We start from the raw sequence: 9,343 nt of genomic DNA on the forward strand, positions 1-9,343 counted from the left end.
TTCTGTGTTATTGGCAATTGACTATAGAAAAAAACCCCTTGCCTTTAGGACCAGAAGAATGCATGATGACGGGCAGAATGGCATTTGAGGGAGCTCTGGTGGATTAGTGCCAACCCAAAGGCTTACTATTCAAGTCCACCAGCTGCTCTGCTTAAGACAAGAAATCTCCTTTGTGATTTACAGACTCTGAAAACCTGCTGGACAGTACATTAGAACAACATTGTTATCAAGTATAAGTTTTTGGAAGATGGTTTAAAGCCCTTCTCTTGTGAATCAGGCCTATGATTTAAGGAAGGGGATGGGGCACTCAGTATTCTGGAGCTTGATCTGGTCAAAACCAAACCAAGAGTGAAAAATGTTGGACCAGGTTACCTGACAAAGCAGCTCCAGGCTGCTAACTTCAGGTTCTTCAGGACTAGTTAGCCACTAAACTGGCGAGAAATGGATATTTGGGTATTCATCTCTAAACTGGCTGCTGAAGATCCTCAAGGAAATACATCATGTCAGGAACACTGGTAAGGTAAAGAGCTGCAAGGAAAGATCACCAAAAAAAAGTCCTCGGAAGGAAATAAAAGGCTCCAGATCGGCATAGAGGTGGTGAAACTATTGCTATATGCAGATGACATGATAGTGTACACAGAAAATCCCAAGGACTCAACCGAAAAAACCTGTTAGAGTTAGTAGACCAATTTAGTAGAGTGGCAAGATATAAAAAAAAATCTGTGGGATTTCTCTACAGTAACAAAGAGAACTCAGAGAAGGAAACCAAAAAAAAGCAATACCACTTACAATAGTAAACCACAAATTGAGATATTTGGGAGTTAACCTAACTAGAGGCACAAAAGACCTGTAGAAAGAAAATGACAAACATTTCTGCAAGACACAGTAAAAGAACTAAAGAAAAGGGAAAATGTGCCCAGTCCATGGACAGGAAGACTCAATATTGTGAAAATTACAACCCTACCAAAATCAATCTACATGTTCAATACAATCCGAATTGCTCTTGACTGCCTTCGAGTCGAGCACGACTCATAGCGACCCTATGAACAAAAGGCCTAAAGCCCCTCTGCAACTATGAACATTTATCAAAGTTCATAGAGTCTCCAAAGGCATGTTATTTAGGAAGTGGATACCACTCCTGCTTGCTTCCAAACCTGTCATAGTACATTATTGTTTTTATGTGCCATTGAGTCACCTGTGATGTACAGCAGCTCTGAACCCTTCCCTGTCCTGAGCCAGTCTCACTAACTCCCACACACCAACCCTTTTGCCCCAGTTACTGTATCAATCCATCTCATCTAGGGCCTCCCTATCCTGTGCTGTCCCGTCCACCCTTCCAAGCATGATGCCCTTCTCCAAGGACAGATCTCCCCTGGCTACATGTCTCAAGGAAGTGAGGTAGAGGTTCAAAATCCTCATCTCCAAGGAGAGACTTGATTTCACACTCTCCAAGACACACCGATTTGTTTTCTTGGCAGTCCATAGTATGTTCAAGATTCTTCTCCAGCACCACAGTTCAAAGGCATCTATTCTTCTGTCATCCTTAGTCATTGTCCAACTCTTTGAAGCGTAACAAGTAATAAAGAAGACCATGGCCTGGATTAGGTGCACCTTTTTATCTAGACTGACATTGTTGCTCTTCAGCACTCTGGAGAGGTCCATGACAGCAAATTTTCCCAGTGCAATTAGCCTTTTAATTTTCTGACTGCTGGTGTTAAGAGTATTGATTGTGGGTCCGATCAAGCTGTAATTGTTAACAACAATCTCTTCTCCATCTAATATGGTGCTCCCAATTGGCCCAGTAGTGAGAATCTTTGTCTTCTTGTTGAGCTTCAATCCATATTGAAGACCACAGTCCTTGACTTTTTGTAGCAAGTGCTTCAGGTCCTCCTCAGTTTCAGCAAGCAAGGTTGTGTTATCTGCACATCATGTTAATGAGTCTTCCTACAATCCTGATGTCACATTCCTCCTCATATAAAGCCCTGCTTACCAAATGATCTATTCTGCATACAGACTGAAAAATACATGGACAGGATGCATCCCTGTCTGGCTTTTAAACCAAGTGGCATCTCCACAATTCCAATACAGATACCAAATTCATTTTTCAAGGAGATAAAAAAGGAAATTGTCAAAGTTTATTTGGAGAAGAGAGCCCGAATAGGCAAAGCACTTCTGAAAAAAATGAAGTATGAGGCATAGCCCTCTCTGCCCTCAAAACCTAGCAGTAGTAACCAAAACAGCATGATACTGGTACAATGACAGGCAGATAGACCAATGAAACAGAACTGAGAACCCAGAAATAGGCCAAGCTATCTATGGTCAACTGATATTTGACAAGGAAATAAAACCTATCATGTGGGAAAATGGCATCCTCTTCAACAAATGGTAATGGAAAACTGGACTACTACCTGCAGAAAGCTGAAACAGAATCCACATCTCACACCACACACAAAAACCAACTCAAGGTGGATTAGAGACCTGGGAGTAAAGCCCAAAACCATAAAGGTCTTGAGAGACAAACTGGGATTAAGCCTGGATGGCCTAGTTTATGGTATAAAGAGATTGCAAAATACAGGCACAAATGCACAATCTAAAGAGGATAAAGTTGATGAATGGGGCCCTCTAAAGATTAAATTCCTGTGCACATAAAAAACATTTTCCAACAGAGTGGGGGGAAAAAAACCAAACAACCTACTGACTGGGAAAAAACATTTGATAACACCATTTTAGACAAGGGTCTCATTTCAAAAGTTTATGGAATCCTACAGGGCCTCCACAAGAAAAAGATTGATAACACAATTACAAAATGGGCAAAAGACATGGAAAGACTTTTCACAAAGGAAGACATTCAGAAGTCCAAGAGATGCATGAAGAAATGTTGCAAATCACTGGCAACAAGAGAGATGCAAATTAAAACCACAACGAGATACCATATCACTCCAGTAGCAGTGGCAAAGTTTAACAGGACAGCAGGTAATAAATGCTGGAGAAGATGTGGCTAGATAAGAACTCTTACACACTGCTGATGGAAGTATTAAATATTACAATCATTCTGGAATGCAGTTTGGCGCTTCCTAAAAAAGCTGATCATAGAAATTCCACATGACCTAGTTATTCCACTCCTTGGAAAATACCCTGAGAAAATGAGAACTGAAACACAGAGACTTGTATACCAATGCTCATAGCAGCATTATTCACCATTGCAAGAACATGGAAACAGTTCAAATGTCCAAGCACAATGGAATGAATTGAAAAATTATGGTACATTCACACAATGGAATACTATGCAGCACGAAGGAGCAATGATTTTCTAAATCACTACCTAACTTGTGAGGGACTGGAGAGCATTATGCTCAGTGAACCAACTCAGTTCCATAAGGAAAAATACTACATAAGAACATTATTGTAGAACGACTATGAAGATCCAAAAGGGTGGTAGGGTGGGAGCAGAGTGGTGAGGAGGGGCGGGAGGAGGAATATTAATTATAAGGTTGCATAATTTGATGGGTGGAGGCCAGAGTGAAGGAAATGGGAAAGATGCAGTGTGAAAAAGAAAGCATTTCTTGTATAAAATAAAAAAAAAAAATAAGAAGAAAATCTCTTTAGAATCAACACATGAAATTAATTTCTCTGGCCAAAGAAGAAAAGTGAGGAGGACCTGGCTGGCATCTTCCTGTTTTCACATCTGCTAACCCACTAATAAACGTGTGTATAGAAAACCAAAGATTTCTACCAGGTTTGTTCCTGGAGAAGTCAGTCCTCCTTCTGAGATCCAAATATCTGCAAGACCTTATTAATATTCCATCATTCATCTGGCTAAGGGCCATGACCTGGACAGCTCCATTCAAGTGTGATCTACCAGTCATGCACTATAGGACATAGGACACAGACCTCTCCTTACCTGCACCTCTGCCCAAGGTGCACACAGATTTTTTCTCTGCATCTTCTAAATATGAAGTTACGAACTGTGTATCACTACAACTCTTATCTACCATGCTGGAAAACTACTTACTAATCTACCATGTTATTGTCCTGCATGAATCCATACCGGGAAACTCTTTCCAAAATCTGTTCCAATACCAGAAGTTAGACTGCTGTTGTTGTTAGGTGGCATCAAGTTGATTATAATTCAGAGACCTTATGAACAACAGATCTGAATGTTGTCTTATCCTGTGCCATCCTCACCACCTCTGACATACTGTTGTGGTCACCTTGTCAATCCATCTCAATGAGGGTTTTCCTGTCCTTCACCTTCCCAATCATAATAGCCTCTCCAAGAAACATGCCCACTGTATGAGAGACAAAGCTTCCTTACATCCAAGGAGCACTCTGGCTGCACCTTTTCCAAGATATACTTGTTTATTCTTTTGGCAGTCCCTGGGATATTCAGTACTCTTTTCCAAAATTACAACTCAAAAGACAACAAATTTTTTTTCTATGATCCTTATTCATTATCCAGATCTCAGACACATCCAAGTGATGAAAAGAGCTTGAATCCAGGGCCCCTTTGTCTTAAAACTAACATAATTGCTCTTCATCATTTTGGACAGATCCCTGACAACAGACTTACCCAATATAATACATCTCCTGATTTTCAGACTGCTGGTACCAAGGGTATTAATTGTGGATCCAAAGTCAGTCAGCGTGTCCGCTGCATTTCAGGATGGCTCGCTCCACGGAACCACTGTTGTCAAAAATGATTGTTAAAGGAATCATACTAGTTGAAGTTGTGGGTATTCTTGGAGCTTACTTTTTGTTTAAGAAAATGAACTCAAGCCAAGATTTCAGAGAACTAATGGGCCAGAAGTATCCTGTAATCTTGGAAGTTTATTACAAGTCTATTGAACAATCTGGAATGTATGGAGTCAGAGAGCAAGATCGAGAAAAATGGCTGAACAGCAAAAATTAGAAGAATCCAGTCATCACGTACAGCTTCCCATTGAAGCTGTTTGAGACCTGGGGAAGAAAGAGATGAAAGATGAGCCCACCCCACTGGACAGCTGGCGGTTCCATGGACCACCTGCCTGCGTGACCACTGTGACCTGAAGCTCACATCATATCCACTGCACAAAGTCCACTGACTGCTGTTTTCTCTATGTATCAATATTTAAAACACTCATGGTTTACAAGTAAAAGATTATAAAAACGAAAAAAAAAAAAAAATTGTGGATCCAAGTAGGATGAAATAGTTCCAGTTCTTTCTCCATTTGTCATGTTGTTGCCCATTGGCCCAGTGGTAAGGACTTGATGTTGGAATGCAATTCATATTGAAGCTTGTAGTTTCTTATCTTCTGCAGCAAGTGCTTCAGGTCCTCTTCACTTTGTATCATCTGCAAAATGCAGATTATTGAGGAGTCTTCCTCTGATCCTGTTCTCATATCCTTGTTCTTCACAGAGACCAGCTTTTCAAATTATTTGTTCGGTATACAGAATTAATAGGTATGGAGAAAGGATACACCCCTGACACACACTCTTCCAAGTATACAAGAACCAAAATACAACCTTGAGTCTATCTTACCTGAATTAAAAAATTTATCTTAAGAACAGGGTTAAGGCATTTATTACCAATGATAGAAGAACAGAGAAGCTGTGGAGTTAAATCAAGGATATCATCCATAAAGAGAGCAAAAGGTCATTTCAAGGACAGAGGAGATAAAAAAACCACCCAAAATGGATTTTTAAAGAAAATATGAAAAATGAAGTTATATGTTATATTAGTTGTGGCTTTAAGGGTCTATTGTCTAAAATGGCTTCAATATCTATTAACATACTTTGTCATGTAGATGGATGGGAATATGCGAATAGGGTGACCACAAAGTGATTAGCTAGTCTCTCCATTAGATAAAGTAGATTCAGCAGCAAAATTAGAGGATCTTCTTCCTCATCATAAGCAGCACCAAGAGAATGCAGAATGTCACACAGAGCCAGAGATTCTTGTACCAGCCCCAGCAGAGAACCAGAGACCTGACATGAGATGGGACCTTGGACTTCTACACCAAGGGACCAGAACTAAGGGACTTTGTTGGATAAAGGAGGTTGGGAGTGAGCCAGAATTGGCAGGACTGTAAGTTTTGTAACACTAGCCTAAAGCTACAAGGTGCAAGACTGAGGTACCTGCAAGCACATTTCGGAAGAATCCTGACTATATTCTCCTAATAACCCTGGATTATAACCTTTAATTTTCCAAATACGGTCCCATGTGGTCTGTGAGCTAGTACATTGGATTACGGACCCAGAAAGCAGGAAGATTAATGTTGGCATGAGTAGGAAGAAATGCAGGAACGTAGGGGACATGCCTGAAGTCCTGGGAATTGGTTTTGTGTTGCTGATGTTTTGATGTTGTTGACGGGCTCAGTTCCCCTTTATGAAGATGATAAAGGTCACATATGGCTGTCCCCACAAGGCCCTTGTATTTTACATTAGTTCTTTAATAAAATTAAGTCTTGTGCATCCTACTTTAAAAGGAGATTGAATAGAAAAAGAAGACTCACCTGTCATTCCACTAACTAGAGATGAGTAATGTTCTTTCTCCCATCTTGCTTGCCAGTCCAGGTTCCTCACCACTGACAAACCCAGACAACCAAGAGTCAATGTATTTCTATTCCAAAGTGATGGTGCAAGGTCCACTATCCATAGTAGATATATCATTCATTCAGCTGAAAAAGAGTGATTAAAATAAAAATTTATTGCTGCTTGAATTACTAAAAGAATACAGGTGTCAGAATAAAATGTGGAATAACTTTGAATTCCATTCTCTTTTTGGAAATGATGCACATATAATTAGGGTCCATCAATGAATGGGATCTTCTAGAACTGCTGCTGTTGTGTACCAGAGTCCGCACCGACTCACAGCTAACCTTCTAGTGGGTTTTCAGATGCAGAAAATCACACAGAACACTGCCTGCACTTTCCTGTGGAGCAGCTGGTAGATTCAAACTGTGTGCCTTTGGGCTCACAGTCCAACACTTAACATGAAGCCATGAGAGCCCCATCTTTTAGAACTGGTTCTTTTGAAATCTAAAGGTACCTCTTCCAAAACCGGCTTATGTGTGTTAAGTACAATCATGTCTGAAGACAGTGAGCTGATGCCCTGTCCGTCCCACTTCCAGGAATTCCAAGTAGGCACTGCTCATCTGCCACCCAGGGTTAGAAGTCTAAGAGTCAGAGGGTAGCCTAGTTTTGCTGTCAGGCAGGTGACCTATTTGTTTTATAATTAGAAGAAACCTATTAATTTTATACTCTTTACTGTAAACCTTTACATGAAGGTTTGTCTGCATTACACATGCATAGCCCCAATCATACATATAGACATACTTAAGAACACACACAGCAAGTTTTGTTATGTTCTGAATGCCATGAAGGGCCATTGTGCTTATAAATCCATCTGAAACCAATAAAACACACGTAATTACCATTATATTAGGAACACATTTGGAACTGTTCTCCCTTCCATTCTCCCTGTCTTTTCATGGAAAACTGATCTAATTATTTTTCTGTATATATGGCTCCACTTCCAACAGTTTACACTGTCATCTAAACTGTAAGCACATATCAGGGCATAAAACGTGAATAGCGTGCCTTTCCTTGGAAATGTTAACTAGATACGTTAATTAACTAGAGAAGCTCATACTTTTTCAGGGTATGGAGGGGGTCCTGTTAAGTACTCAACAGTAATGATCACTGGGTTACTAATGTCACCAGAATATGTCTATATGTGCAAAGTGGAAACGTAATGGTTCACACATATGCTTTTCAGTAACATAGAAATCTGGTCTTTCTCACGTCATCCTGATGTAGAAAAATAGATTTCACTTGTCAATGACAAAACGGAGGTTTGCTTTGTATCTGTACTGCCATATTTCTGCAGACAACATTTTCATTTCCACCAAGACATTCTCCTTGACGGAGGAAAAAAGTCGCATCACATTTCCTATTTCAATCAAACATGGCGGGCACTAAAGCCACACCCCCACAGATCTCCCGCCTGGTAAATTTGGTAAGCCTGGTATTCTGGTGTTTTCTTTGTTGAAAGTGGCTCTGAATTTCTTACCCATAGTGAATATTACCCTGTTAGACTGCAGAGTTCTTTGAAGACCCGCAAAATATTCATTCTCTTTTCACAGGTCCTAGAATAACAACTAGTGTGGCTTGAAGAAGTGTAAAAGCTTCCGCTTGATGGCAATGTTGCTCCACCACAGCCTTCGACCTTGTCCTCCTGGCCTCTCTCCCTCCCTTCATGACTTAAAAAAACCTGAACACACACACACACACACACACACACACACACACACACACACAACCCCAAGCCAAGTCCAGAACCAACCAAGCCTTCCAATTATAGTTTACAACACTAAAGGGTTAGGGAAAGTGGTTTTTACTTTATACCAAATAAAGTCCTTTGCCATCAAGTTGATTCTAAGGCGTGGCAATTTCATGTCACAGAGAAAGTACTAATATACACAGGGCTTTCGGGGGCAGTAATGTTTTTTGTTTTGATTCTTTCAACTTTCAAATGTGATTTGAATGAAAGTTTACAAAGCAAACTGACTTTCATTCAAACATTCATACACATTGTGTTTCATATGCATTTCCATATCCAAAATACAGGTGCACTTTCACACCCCATAGCTTGGATGTGTACTTCTCTAATAGCCAAAGAACTTAAACATTTCTACATGTGTTTGTTGGCCATCTAAATTGTCATCTTTGGCTGTGTGTCTTTTCATGTCTTCTGTTTTTTAATTGGATTGTCTTCTTGTTGAAGTGTTGGCGTTTTCTGTAATTTTGAGAAAATATGTCACTGCCAACTATTTTTTTTCTCAGTCTGTAAGTTTTCCTATTACTTTCTCCTCACCTAGGACCCTGGAGGGTAGATACCCATTCTTTTTTTTAACTCGTTTTTATTAATAATAAATCTACATCTCAAAACATTGACATTATCACAGATATATACAAGTAGATTATACTACCATAAACTGTAGATTCTCTTAAATTTATACATAGATATAAAGCAAAGTCATTATTTGTTGAAATTGTTAAAGTGATTCTAAAATGTATGTGATATATATGGAAAGTAGAAGAAATGAAATATTATAAAAGGAAAGAACATCACAGAAGTTCCATATTATTAACTTTAAGAGTTTTTTATAAAGCAAGCACAATGAAGAAAATTTGGTATGACTATAAAAATATTCAGTAAGGTACCAGGGAGGGAGTTTTACTTTTCAAAGAGAGGAGCAAACTGGGGCGGGGGGTGGGGGGTGTGTGTGTGTGTGTGTGTGCAGCAATGAATGAATGGAAATCCAAAATCTCTGTAAATGTTCATTGAAATTATTAAAATAAA

This window comes from Elephantulus edwardii, unplaced genomic scaffold, assembly GCF_000299155.1.
Source record: "Elephantulus edwardii isolate Elephantulus edwardi_28Jun2011 unplaced genomic scaffold, EleEdw1.0 scaffold00336, whole genome shotgun sequence".
Classification (NCBI taxonomy): domain Eukaryota; kingdom Metazoa; phylum Chordata; class Mammalia; order Macroscelidea; family Macroscelididae; genus Elephantulus; species Elephantulus edwardii.